This window comes from Rhipicephalus microplus, chromosome 6 (assembly GCF_043290135.1).
Source record: "Rhipicephalus microplus isolate Deutch F79 chromosome 6, USDA_Rmic, whole genome shotgun sequence".
Classification (NCBI taxonomy): Eukaryota; Metazoa; Arthropoda; class Arachnida; order Ixodida; family Ixodidae; genus Rhipicephalus; species Rhipicephalus microplus.
In genome coordinates this window covers 87,804,099-87,818,459 of record NC_134705.1, presented here as the reverse complement: position 1 = coordinate 87,818,459, position 14,361 = coordinate 87,804,099, and the positions used below count along the sequence as shown (strand labels likewise).

Here is a 14,361-nt window from a genome sequence, read left to right as displayed (position 1 = left end):
TCGGGAGGTACCGATCGGAAGCGCTTTGTGACTATGCTCAAATATTGTTGCAGGGCCCCTTTAAATTGAGGACGACGCAGCGAGCGGTGGAAAGGAAAATGATAGGTGACAAGAAGAGAGCCTAAATGATAAGAATAGAGCAGAGTGGATAGGGGAACAAAGCGGAGTTAAAGGGACACTAAAGTCAACTATTAAGTCGACGTTGATTGTTGAAATTATGGCCCAGAAACCTCGTAGTGTTACTTTTGCGCCAATGAAGGGCCTCTTTTGAAATAAAATCACGTTTTAGTGCTCTGCGTTGGGTTAGTGCACTTCAAGTTACCCAGCCTCAAGAAGCAGACTGACTGGACCGTCTCACGGCACTGTTGCCGTGCACAACGTTGCCCGGCTTTACTGCGCTAGTAGCAGCAGACCGAAAGCAGCGGGAGCCACAGCTGCAGCAACGGCCATTGATCAATTTCCCGCCATTGGCTTCAAAATTGCAGACGCTTTTGGTTCAACTGCGCCCCCCTAGTTGGCACCACTTATCCCGTGTAACCAGGTTAAGAGGGAAAGTAGCTGGGCAGATGACACGCCTTGGTTTGGTGTACTCGTGGACGGGAGCTAGTGCCGGAGAGGACAACCAGGCAATGGTGGAGTGTATATCAAAGGGCATTGAGGAATTAGGAGGAGAGTGCGACATAATTATAATAGGAGATGTGAATGAGCACATAGAAATTATAGATTGGTATAGTGACCCAACAGGCAAATTGATCATGGCTATGTGTGAAAGGCATGATTTGATCATTTGCAGCAGTACTGAGACGTGTGAAGGGCAATTAATATGGGAGGTAGGAAGGCTGCACTCAAAGATAGATTATGCACTGATGTCATATAGGATGTCTGATAGGCTCAGGGGAATGCACATAGATGAATGTGGCTCCAGAAGTCTGGGTAGTGATCACGAAAGTAACAAGCTAAGTTTTTTAAGAGGAGTGAAAGTGGGAAGGAGACAAGACGAGCAACTACAGAAAAAAATATATTTAGAAAAGCAAATAGAAATAGCTACTAAACAAATTGAGAAAATAATCACTGAGGATAATAAAACAGTGGGGACTTACACGAATCCAATTAGACGGCTTGAGCTAGAGCTTGCTAAGGCACGTGACAAGTCACCCCGGAAAAGAAGGCACAAACCCAATAGTTGGTGGATGAGGAGGTTAATAGAGCCGTAGCAAAACGTCGGGAAGCCTCTAGGGAACACAAACATGATAAGCAGCGGGATGAACCGACAGATGATGTTGAAAGAAAATGGGACATCTTTCTAAGCTGTAGAATGGAAAATTCCGTTCTGATCAATCAAAATATTAGAAGAAAGGGGGCTCAGTGGCTGGCAGAAGTACACAAAAAGGATAGAAAGGCAGCTGCGAAATTTTGGAACCATCCAAACTCCCTAAGAAATGAAAGAAGCCCAGAACAGAGGTTTATAACTACAGCTCTAGGTGCTAGGCTGGAAGGGGGCGAAGCTATTGAATATATGAGAACAAGGGTGACAGAAAAACTTCAACAAAGAAGTGGCTTCTGCGCCAAAATAGACAAGGATGAGTCAAGTGGCGCAATGGCTCCATTTTCACAACGAGAGTGGGAAAGCGTTGAAAAGAGGGTTCCTAGTAGTATATCAACAGGCTCAGATGGCATTACAATTATGTTGATAAAGACATTGGGTCCGAAGTCTAAACAGACTTTGAGAGAGGCAGTGAGCAAAACAGTAATCGATTGTGAAGTCCCAGATGGATGGAAACTTAGCAGGATGAGCATGATCTATAAAGGAAAGGGGAACAAAGCTGACAAGGGCAACTACTGTCTTATAACAGTGACATCAGTGGTCTACAGGTTGGCGATGCAGATTATAAAGGAAAGACTGCAGGCATGGATAGAGTATGAGGGGGTGCTGGGGGAACTGCAGAATGGATTTCAAAAACACAGGAGGCTGTAAGACAATCTGTTCTCGCTAACGCAGTGCATCGAAAAAGCAGAAAAGGAACTCAGGCCCCTGTGGCTAGCATTTTTGGATATCAAGGGAGCCTACGATAACGTGGTTCAAGACGACTTGTGGGGAATACTGGACACACTAGGTGGGGAAGATGAAGTCACTAGTCTTTTAAAGGATACCTATAAAAGTAACAAGGTAGTTATAAAGGGGGAAAACAGGTATCCAAGCCCATAGAGGTAAAACGGAGGCTTAGGCAGGGGTGTCCTCTGTCACCCTTGTTATTCATGATGTACCTACAAGGATTACAAGGAAATTAGAGGGAAGTGGACTTGGCTTCAACCTCTCTTTCGTCAAACAAGGAAAACTCATTGAACAGGCACTACCAGCATTGATGTACGCAGATGATATTGTGCTAATGGTGCATCCCTCATAATCATATGGTGGTTTTGGGACGTTAAACCCCACATATCAATCAATCAATCGTGCTAATAACCGACAACAAGAAAGGTTTGCAAAGATTGATGGACATCTGTGGTAATGAGGGAGATAGGTTAGATTTCAGATGGAGTAAGAAAAAATCCGCAGTCATAATTTTTAATGATAACGGAGGTAGTGAGCTTAGGATACAGGAGGTCACGCTAGAGATAATAGACAAATACAAATATTTGGGCGTATGGATAAGCAATGGGACCGAGTACCTAAGGGAACACGAAATATACGTAACGACTAAATGTAACAGGAGTGCAGCAGTGATGAAAAATAGGGCACCGTGGAATTTCAAAACGTATGATGTTGTGAGAGGGATATGGAAAGGGGTCATGGTTCCAAGTCTGACCTTCGGCAATGCGGTCTTGTGCATGAGATCAGGAGTTCAGGCAAGATTAGAAATTAAGCAACGTGGAATAGGTAGGCTTGCTTTAGGAGCTCACGGGAATACACCAAATCAGCGAGTACAAGGTGATATGGGATGGACATCATTTGAGGGCAGGGAAGCTAGCAGCAAGATAAAGTTTGAGAAGCGATTGAGAGAAATGGGGGAGGAGCGTTGAGCTAGGAAGGTTTTCAGCAACCTGGACATGAAGAATGTCGATACATAATGGAGTAAGCGAACCAGAAAATTGACGGGTAAATACCTAGAAAACAGCAAGGGGCCATACCAAAAAAACTATCAGTTAAGAAGAAAGTGAAGGAAACGGAGACTGACGTGTGGAGAATTGTCATAATTAGGAAGTCCGCACTAGAGATCTATCGAACTTTTAAGCAGGAAGTTGCCAAGAAAAAGATCTATGATAATACTCGGGGTAGTTTTCTACCGTTTGAGGCCAGGACAGGAGTATTGCGAACCAAGACGTATTGGGCCAAATACGACGGGGTAGACAGATTATGCAGTGCATGCGGACAGGAGGAGGAAACTGCCGAACACTTGATATTGTTCTGTGAAGGGCTTCCCCCTATAGTTCAGGATGGTGGCGCAGAGTTTTTCAAAGCACTGGGGATTATAGACAGGGAGGGCAAAATAGACATTAAGCATATATAATTATTTAGAAGGAGTTTATTTGATTGGTGCTATGGCTAAAGTAAATACTTGAGTGAAAATTAAACCATTCACTGCAAAGTATCAGTCCTATATTTTACTATTTAGAGAAAAAAAACATAAATCTAATTGGTGGTTCACTAAATATTAAGGCTAGGTGCCGTTAGCCGCTGCCCAATCTAATAGTTAGAGCCACATCAATCTATCCATCCATCCATCCAACCACGCGAAAATTGAATTTTTGAACCACTCTTGCCATTTGCCATAGTAACATCCGGCGGTTCTTTTTTCCATGAATCAAACAGAAATGAACAAGTAGCATTTTGTTGCGTATCCTATAGCACGGAACGTTTTTTTATTTAGTGCATTTAGATCGAGTACTAGTGAATAATTGTCGGCGGTCCATTTGATGTCATCGGGATCATTTTGAAAATGTCCTGCAGTGGCACATGTGTTATTGTGCATTTACTTTAATTTCTTGGTGAGTAGGGCACTGTTGTTTATAATATTGTCGTTTTAGATGTCATACATTGAGCTTTCACTCTGACGTAAATTCTTATTTGACTTTTGTGTCCCTTTAATTAGGGATGTAATAGTTCAAATCAAGAAGAGGAAATACACGTGGGCCGGGTATGTAGCGCGTAGTTAAGATAACCGCTGGTCTTTAAGGGCAACTCACTGGATTCCCAGAGAAGGCAAGTGGGTTAGGTGGAGACAGTAAGTTAGGTGGGTAGATGAGATTAGAAAGTTTGCGGGTATGAAGTGGCAGCAGCAAGCACAGATAGATAGATAGATAGCTAGATAGATAGATAGATAGATAGATAAATAGATAGATAGACAGATAGATAGATAGATAGATAGATAGATAGATAGATAGATAGATAGATAGATAGATAGATAGATAGATAGATACGATCGAGCTCTCCAATATTTCGTAAGAAATGCTTTGCATTTAAAAAGATATTTTTGCCGCGTGAGATAACAGCTAGGCCATCCATTATGGAAGAAATACGTCCTGGGTGTCGCGTTACGGCCGATTGTCGTCGAAGTTACGGGAGTGCCGCAGACAGTCTCATGGTCACGCGCTTGCGTGGTCCGTGAGCTTTTGTGGTTGACTGTGCGTATGAAACCCGAACAGATGATCGCAGCTGATTGCAGGCCTGAAGTTATTTGCGAAAACTCGAAGGAAAATATTCTTCAAGTAATTATTGCGCTCCTAAGGGCATACTGGTTAAGAGAAGGTGCTTCATGACAAGGTTGGTTTTATAACATTGTTTGTTCGGGCATTAATAATACTATGTTGAACAACAACGCCACTGCCCCCATTTTAAAACTCATAATACAACGAGAAAGCACACGTCAGCGACGATTTCCTTCTTCGACTTCTGTTGATAATGTCAGGTGGTGCTCTTCAATGATATATTGCTTCTGTGTCCCCATTAATACTATGAGATAATGCAGATCAATGACACCTTTATGATTTGACCAGCATGTTTATACCACGAGATGCATCAACAGCCGCTTGATTTGGATGATTTAATACCATCTTTTATTGAAAATTGACGACACTTCTATTGTTCGATCAGCATATTAATATCACGAGATGGCACATGTCAACGGCACATTCCTTGTTTGCCCGCCGTCAATACCATTGAGAAGCTTGCATCAACCACAAGTTTTTTTCTAGACCAGTGCTAATAGCACCAGGTCGCACACGTTAGTGACACATTGTTTTATCACTGTTAATACCGTGAAAAAGTGCACATCAACGAAGTATTCCTTATTTTACCAACACGTTAGTATACATGAGATGATGCTCATCAAAGACTCGTTTCTTTTTTTACCTCTTTTTATACTTCACAAATAGGGTTCAAATTAAACTGAGGACTATGTATCGAGCAACGGAAATGAAAATGATAGGTGTAACAACGAGAGAGAGGGAGAGAACAGAGTGGGTCAAGGAACAAACGGAGGTGGAGGAAATCAAGAAATAAGTGACATAGCGCGTAGCACGTAGGCAGTATAATCGCTGGTCTTTAACCTTAACTGAGTGGATTCCGAGAGAAGGCAAATGCGTGAGAGGGAGACAGAAAATTAGGTGGGCTGATGTGATTAAGAAATTTGCAGGTTTGAGTTGGCGTGAGAAAGCACAGGACCTAGCTGATTCGCGGAACATCGAATAGAAATTTTTCCAGCTATGGACATAGTCGGGCTGATGATGATCATGACTACAATATTTATAAATAGCATAATTTGATGCATATCAATGACCTTGTCCTTATTTGACCAACGTGTTGATACAATCAGATGGTGCACATCATCGACAACTTTATTGCTTGACAACTCCACCATCAATGAAGGCACACAGCAAGGGCTCGTTCCTTGTTCGACCACTCGTAATAAAACATCACATGGGTAAAAGAGGAAGAAAATAAGCTCCATTCTTACATACTGGCGATGAGGCGACAAAACTAAAGAATATTTTGCCCCTAACAAATGACGTCCTTGGGCCATGGGGCTGTTTTTCGACCAAGAGATTAATCACCTGAAGGTGTTAATCGCTGTAACTTCAATTATTGTGGCCTTCATTGTGGTGCCTGCAGAAAAGTGATCAATAGCTCATTGAGCCTTGCACAAGGCACTGCTCTTCACGTACAGTAGCGCGGAAATAGATTGCGCCAAGATATGGAAAAATGACGCACAAAGTTGAGCGGCTATCGGCGACCTCATTAACCTTTGAACCTTCACCGCAGCATCGAGGCGCCCTGAAAGGGCGACCAATGCGTGGACGTTCAGCTTGCAATGCCTGATTGCGTGAATATTTTTTCGTTCTTTCCCACACTATGGGTGCCAAAGGACTTACACAGGCGTAAAATGAAGAAGCGTATGTGACCTAACGATACTATCGCAGCGGCGCTGCAAGTAAACTTGTCTATGCAATGATTAAGTTTAGTATTGGCTGAAGTACAAGTCAACGTCGTTTCTTCAAGAAAAATGTCTCACTTATGACAACGATGCGCTGAAATTTTCTGTGTGAACAAGTACCGTCACACAAAGGTTATAACGAGCGAATCAAAGAAAAACAAGAGCTTTAAGCGGGTGCCACAATTTCGCGCCATGAACTACATCAAACAGCATGTGCCTTAAAAATGCGGAAGTGAAACTTGATTGATTGATATGGGGGGTTTAACGTCCCAAAACGACCATATGTTTATGAGAGACGCCGTAGTGGAAGGCTCCGGAAATTTCGACCACGTGGGGTTTTTTATCGTGCACCCAAATCTGAGCACACGGGCCTACAACATTTCCGCCTCCATCGAAAATGCAGCTGCCGCAGCCGGGATTCGATCCCGTGACCTGCGGGTCAGCAGCCGAGTACCTTATCCACTACACCACCGTGGCGGGGCGGAAGTGAAACTTCCGGTCACCGTCAAGTGTGTCAAAGTCACGTGACCTGCCCACGAACGTCACAGGCGTCGTCATATCACTGATCTTAAATTTCAATGAAAGAAAAACACTCTGCCTGAACGCTGCATAAGTGTTTATTCTTGCATTTGTGAGTAAATGACCCATGTCACTATCAGGTAAGTAAGCTACAGAGCACCCCCTCTGGGTTATCGCTATTTCGCCAGCATCACTGCTGCCCCAACTAAAAACGAATTCGACATGATACTCTGCTGTTGACATCATACATGACGTTTCTGATCAGGTCCCATGATGCTCCTGTACATGACGTGGAGTGATACTGGGCCTTTTAGGCATCCATTACTGCGACTTTGAGAGTATGGAAACACGCCGCTATGCATCTTATGGCAGGTGTTCTTATTTTCCGACCGAATCAACGCTGGGACAAGTTGTTGAATCGTTAATTTCCATCATGTGCGCCAGCTGCTGATTGCTATGATTTCATTAAAAATATATGATATACCTCATTTTAGACGTATGGCTATGTGATCACCGACATGACCAGAACGCAGGAGAGGTGCGCCCCCTTGGTGAAGTTCAGGACTGTCAACATAGTTCGTCTGGATGCATCGACCAGAAAGTGAACAGCTCTGTCATGCAAGAGGCCGAAATGTATAACCTTTGGCTTGTGCTTTCACTACATTAGATATGTGTTCATGTCTGTGATTGTCCACTAAAGCTGTATACTTAGAGAATGCTCTCCTGGTAGCACTAACTCAACGCGAAAGCTGCAGGAATCGCGGAGCAGTTATTTGCCTGCCCTTGCGCAACGCACTTGAAACACTTTGTGCGTGAAACCTTTTCGAACTTGCTGTGAACCCACTACGTGGCCTTAAAGGGGTGGTGCCACCATTTTTGCGGTTTCCGCATTCTTTGCTGAAAGTGTTTCTTTTAGCTCCAGGAAGTACGATGCAAGCAGCAAGATTCCTTTATTCTCGCTAAATAATTTAATATCGCCTTTTTTATGAGGATAACTTTCGGTTTCGGTTCTTGGGCAAAGAACTTGGCTGCGACGTAACTGTGTAGCTTGGTCACGTGGCTGCACAAGGCTGTGGCGTACGTCGTGCTGATTATCGTCTGCTCTGGCATGGTTATCTCGTGCACACGAGTCGCTCTTGCACCCGCAAAAGAAGCGTGCAGCAGCCGTACGCGTCTGGTGCGTACAGCAGACACGTACGTGGTGGACGTCTTCGGAGGTCATTCCTCTCACTACAACAGGAGTGTGCTCCGGACGGTGTGAGGGGGCCGCCACTCCTATAGTCACTTACGAAGGGGGTTGTGCAAACCCAGCCTCACACATTGATTTGATATGGAGGGAGCGCCGCGACATAGGTAGGGGGCGCAAAGTCAGATCCATACATTGATATAATAGGAAAGGCTGGGCTGCCATGAACCATTATTCACCCGGAAGGGGAAACCTGCGCACGCCCACGCTTACTACATATTTAGTGTGACGTCACTGCAACTTTTGTTGGCCTTCACAGAGAGCCACGACATTTCTGAACGCGCTTGCAATGGGCTTCGTTCGAAAAAATGAGCATTTAGGTTCACTTTGGAGGTGAATAAAAATAAATTCTAAACGTTCGCTGTGCCCGACCGTTCGGGTGGAGTGTCCTAGGGTACAGACGAAACCCACACAAGGCTTGTTTTAGCCTCAATTTTTTTATTATTTATGCATACTGTTAGCATACATGCCAAAACAGGAGTTGCTCATCTGGGCACACAAATTTAAAAAATCAAGCAAAAGTGGAACATGGAACATCTCACAATTTGACACAAAGAGAGCAAAAGCAATGCAAAAAATAATAAATAAAAATCCAACATTCAATGCGCACGCTGCAGCATAACACGGCAGAGCACAGGTGAGCAAGTGAATGCCTTATCACAGCTCAGTTCAACATTTGTAACGCACATTCGAAATCTTTAACATTGTTACACAGTACAACGTCATTCCATAATTTATTCCATGTGTCAAAGCGGATACAATAAAAGAATTCTTGAAAGATTTTGTGTTATTCTTCAGAGGTTTATGGTGTTTGGTGTGCTTTGTCCGCGAATGCGACGTGTCTAGAATGAAAATTTTTGTTATCTCTGTTTTGTAGATACCGTGGAATATCTGAAAAAAGAATTTCATGCTGTTGTTATTCATTCTTTCGTGCAATGTAAGAATATGAGCCCTAGTTCTTAGACTTGTTACGGACTGCGTTCTACGGTAGGAATTAAAAATAAATCTTAAGGCTCTATTTTGAACCTGTTCACATTTTGCGATATTATTTTGCGTATATGGCTTCCATATCGGGCATGCATATTCCAGCAACGGAATTACTGTGGTTTTACATGATAAATGTTTTACTTCGGGTGTCGCGTCACCAAGCCTCCGACGAAGCATCCAAACCTTTTTTTGCGATTTATCACAGATATAATCTATATGGCGGTTCCAGTTCAAGCTATCTGTGACGTAAACTGTGACGTAAACACCCAGGTATTTATATTCTGACACACGGCAGAGTGGTTCATCATTTATGAAGTAACGAAATAAGAGAGGCTTGGTTTTTTTTGTAATCGGCATAAAAACTGTTTTGCTTGGGTTCAACGCCATTTGCCATTTTTTGCACCAAGAGCCTATCATGCCCAGAAGTTCATTAAGCTTTTCCTGGTCGTAGTTCGATTCTGCTTTTGAATAGATGACTGTTTCATCAGCATAGTGCTTAATGAAAACATCGGGCGAGAAGCCGCTGTTCATATGATTAATATATAGTAAGAACAGCAGTGGCCCTATGACAGAGCCCTGCGAAACTCCTGAACTTACCGACTGGCTCGTGCTGTCTGTGCCCCTAATGCAAACCACTTGCTCTCTGTTTATTAAATAAGCCGCTATCCAATTTATGAGCTCATCGTTCTGCAGGATCGTGCTAAGTTTATGCAGCAATTTTGGATGTGGTATTTTGTCGAATGCTTTTCTGAAATTAAGAAAAATAATGTCAACTTGCCCTCTGTCATCTAAGATTTGACTGATGAAATGTGAAACCTTGGTGAGAATTGTCACTGTCGAGAAACCTTGCCTGAAACCATGTTGTTGTTCTGCCATTAGTTTTTGCTCTTTGAGAAATTCTGTCAAGTGCTTAGTAAGTACATGCTCCAGTGTTTTACAGCACGTGCTTGTCAAAGACACAGGCCTGTAGTTGTTTACACGGTCTTTAGCACCTCCTTTACGAATCGGTATGACCTTAGCACATTTCCAGTCATTAGGAACCTGTCCGTCACGCAAAGATTTGTTAAATATATCAGTGAGATAATAAGAGCATCATTCAGCATACCTTTTTTAAAAGACATTCGCAATGCCATCTAAGCCAGTTGATTTCTTTTCATCAAGGTTCAGAAGAAGGTTACAAATGCCTTCCCGTGTAACGACAATATCAGGGATTGGCGAGGCAGGACAACCTAGGCTGAATTCCGGCAGTATACCGTAATCGTCCGTAAAAACCGATTTGAAATATACATTAAAAGTACAGGCTAACTAAAAACTATCGGTAACAGTGCCGGTTTCTTTATTTAAATACACAGTATTCGATTTTTCTTTCGATAAATATCGCCAAAATTTCTGCGGCGCTGTTTTAATAAACTGCGTTAAAGATTCATTCATGTATCGCTTCTTTCCGTCAGCCAGCTCAGCTCTGAACGACAAAGAGAGCGTCGTGACGTCAGGCGATCTGAGACTTTGTTTACTACTTTTTCGTTTTGCCCGCATGCGCCGTAGTTGTCCTTTCATGTGAATACTTTTTCGCGAAACCCATGGATTCATTCTTTAAACCTTTTTGTTTTTTCGGTCAGGTATGTAACGTTTTATTAGTGTGTGTACAGTTTCTTTAAACCTTTTCCCCGCATCATCAACCGTTGAACTTTCACATACAGCAATGCGCTTAAAATCTTCATAATCAATGTCAAAAAAGTCCAGAATAGAAACATCATCCGCTCTAGAGTAATTGGGCACCAGTACAGACTTTGTGGTTTGCGCTTCATGACGCATGCCCAATAGCTGAAGAATCACCATACTGTGATCTGAAATACCGTCCATCACTTCACAAGTGTACTTTTGTTCAGCCAGTGATGGACTCAAAAATACAAGATCAAGTAAAGTAAAGTAAAATTAACGGCTCCTGGCCTAAAGAAAACAGGCACTGTAACGTGTGCTTCTTGTAGTGAGTTACCTGCTTTAAATTACGGAGTCATTATGATAATCACATGTTCTGGCACCCTATTGCAATGGGCGTTTCTACCAAAGCTGAGAGGTCAGCCTGAATCTATATTCTAGCCTGCTACTCAGCTTTAGGAAATAGGAGGAGATAGAAAAGAAAGTAGAGAGAGAAGTTGTTGCTCCTGATGATGAAAAAGGTGGAGATGAAGCAAGGCCTCAAAGCCCCGCCACGGTGGTCTAGTGGTTAAGTTACTCGGCTACTGACCCGCAGGTCGCAGGATTAAATCTCGGCTGTGGCGGCTGCATTTCAGATGGAGGCGGAAATGTTGTAGGCCCGTGTACTCAGATTTGGGTGCACGTTAAAGAACCCCAGGTGGTCTAAATTTCCGGAGCCCTCCACTACGGCGTCTCTCATAATCATATGGTGGTTTTGGGACGTTAAACCCCACAAATCAATCAAGCAAGACCTTGAATCAATTTGTAGTCTCTTGTCGAATGTAAGGCAGTAGAATTGTGAACGTGAATGAGCTGTGCAGAGGACGTGTGCAATGGGGCACGTTTGTGACGATGCCTTTATGAGATAAAGTGAACGCCTTCTAGGGTTGGTGTGCGCTGAGTGAATAACAGCAAAAATGTGCTTTAGTACAAACAAGTGTGTTGAGATACCATTGTGAACGTTGGAGACATCCTGTGTGTATAAGTGGACATCGTATGGGCTCAGCAAGAAGGGTGGCTTCCGTTGGTCGGGGACTGCAGGCTGGAGGAACTTAGCAATGAATTGGCGATGTGCGCATAGAGTAGCGGCGTCATGTCACACCTGTGACAATCGGAAGTTTGTCCACTTTTCATTTTTTATTTCTTGGGACTGGCTGATCTTAAGTAATTGTCTATGTTAAAACGCACTCAAAGCATGAAAAAATATATCACAACGTTGAACAGAGGCTTCGCCTGGTGCTTTTCGATGTTCATCCGACGAAATTCGAAACTGATGCACCATACTTGAAAGTATAGCTAAATTTGTGCTTACCTGAAGATCTCTGAAGTTAGCAGCGCGGTAGACCCTGTCCTGCAGTGGTTCAGTGCAACGTTCCAAATATAGTTTGATGCGAAGAATCCACAAATTCACAGTTTTCGTCAAGTGCTTCTCAGAACAAGTTTTCGAAGGCAGAAGAAGGTTGATCTCCCATAAAGCGCTCACACATTATCATCACTTTCTAGTAAAAGTTCCGAAAGGCACTTCATCAATGGACCGTGAAGACTGTGGAATCACATAAGCGTTGCTTCGAGGCTGGCATAAGCTTGCAAACGATGTTCGTGGGTATTACGATATTCTGGGTGTAGGATACAGTATCACGAATTCGAACGCCGCTATCGAAATCTTTCTTGAAAATCCTACGGTTATGAAGATTAAAAACAAATCGATCACAATGGTAACACTAACACGCTAAACTCCAGAGCTAATTTTCACAACTTCGAACTTCAAGAGAGTTCCTTCTAGATGTCAACAATGGACACGGCATCATCCAGGGCGCAAGTGCGATGATAGCAGCGTGATCTCGCACACATTATTCCAGCACCGCGGCAAGTGACCGATGCCAACGAAAAGCTTACCTTGTCAGTTGTCCTCAAATTTAACGACACAGAAAAAGTACAAGAATGACACGATCACCTCAGTCGGAAAGAGTAGTACGAAGGGTCGCTAAAACAAAGTCACAGGAAAGGTGGAAGCCCACTAAAGAAGGTTATGATCACTGCAGTCAAGCAAGCACGAGCGTTGAACGAACGATGAAAAAGACACATCGAAAGGTACTCCCGATAGGCACGCCGCTAATCAAAAGAAAAAAATACTTGGCAGCAAGATAATTCGCCGTGTCAAAGTCTACGAATCGCGAAAAATGCAACGTCATCCACACCCACGCACACGGTCCACCCTGTGAGTGATGGCTCGACCAGTTCGTCGTCACGAGTCGGCAAAGTCATGATTGCGCAGCTCCTCGGACTAGTCTCTATTTAGCGTACCGGGCTATTCACTGCTGGCCCAGTGGCCCGAGCAATGCCGTCACAGCTTTTGTTTCCCCGATATCTTTGTTTTTTCTTTGGTTCCCGCTTCCTGACACTCGGGCACCCACCGAGTGTGACGGGTGTCGAAACAAGCAAAAAAAAAAAAAACATAGGGCAACTGCCAGCCCACTCGCACCACACACACACACACACGCAAAAAGGCAGAGAGTAACAATTAAATGGGTCCGAGCTAATGGAAACGAGCCGTACGAGCGACGAGAGCGCCGCATCCGGTGAACAGCTGCTGCCGCCGTGGTAAGGCATGCCGACATCGCACCAGCGAGCCGGCCGCCGGGGCACCCCACATGCTCAAAGAACCGTTTTGTGTACGCTGTCCGTTGCCACGACAACCGCCACCGCCTTTCAACTTTTCATTCTCTCTCTCTCTCTCTCCCTACTCCTTCCTGAATTTCCTCATTCTCGATTTCTGTGTCCCCTCCGCTTGATTTTCCTGGCCTTCCACAGTAGATGGCACTTCTCGTGCTCTGTGTTTTTTGTGGATATTTCGTTACTACATTGGTGACACCACCTTACTTTCCTTCACGAGCGTGGTTGCAAAGGCGTTTCTTTTTTTGGGCTATTGAAGAGCTCGGCTCACGCATAAAGAGTGCTTCCCAGCGCAAACGACAGGGCAGGAGGGGACAGGAGCACTATGCAACTTCGCTTGTCCTCTCCACCCAGCGGCCCTGGACGTGAGCGGCGCGAGACCATGGAGTGTCCTGTGTGAAACAAGTTATTGCCGCACCTCTTGCGCCCTACCAGAATGATTGAACTGCGCTGTAACTTCTGCGCAAGCAGGAAGCGATACGCTGACGTACTTACATATATATTTACGTTTCGAGCGGTCACTTTGATCTGTCACTCTGCTGTAACGTGTCCGCGTTTGGAAACATTCTGGAATCGATGCTGGAAGGGTTGAGAATGTTGGTGTAAGCGCAGTGAATCCTGTAAATGTGCGTTCCCCTCTAAAACCATGTTTACGCGAAAGTCCCCTCACAATGTTTACAGAGCGGTATGCTTGTTGGTTTTACCGAGGGAGATGGTAGTAAAGTCAATCATCATATTCGTCACATAGAGTTCCCAAAAATTAACTATAGGGGACACTGGCACTGCGATCATTCAACGACCATGGGA

At 44.0% G+C, this 14,361-nt stretch overlaps 1 protein-coding gene across 2 annotated transcripts in view; it reads right to left on the bottom strand.

Annotated features, from left to right (window-relative positions):
* Positions 1 to 14,361, bottom strand: part of LOC142764824 (uncharacterized) — a 171,117-nt gene that overhangs the window by 142,591 nt on the left and 14,165 nt on the right. Inside the window, exon 1 of one of the 2 annotated variants that reach the window (XM_075865357.1) lies at positions 12,194 to 13,354. The exons of the other annotated variant lie outside the window; for it this stretch is intronic. The gene's annotated coding sequence lies outside the window, so the exon portion shown is untranslated. Of the gene's footprint in view, positions 1 to 12,193; positions 13,355 to 14,361 lie in introns of those variants that run through there. 2 annotated transcript variants of the gene reach the window in all.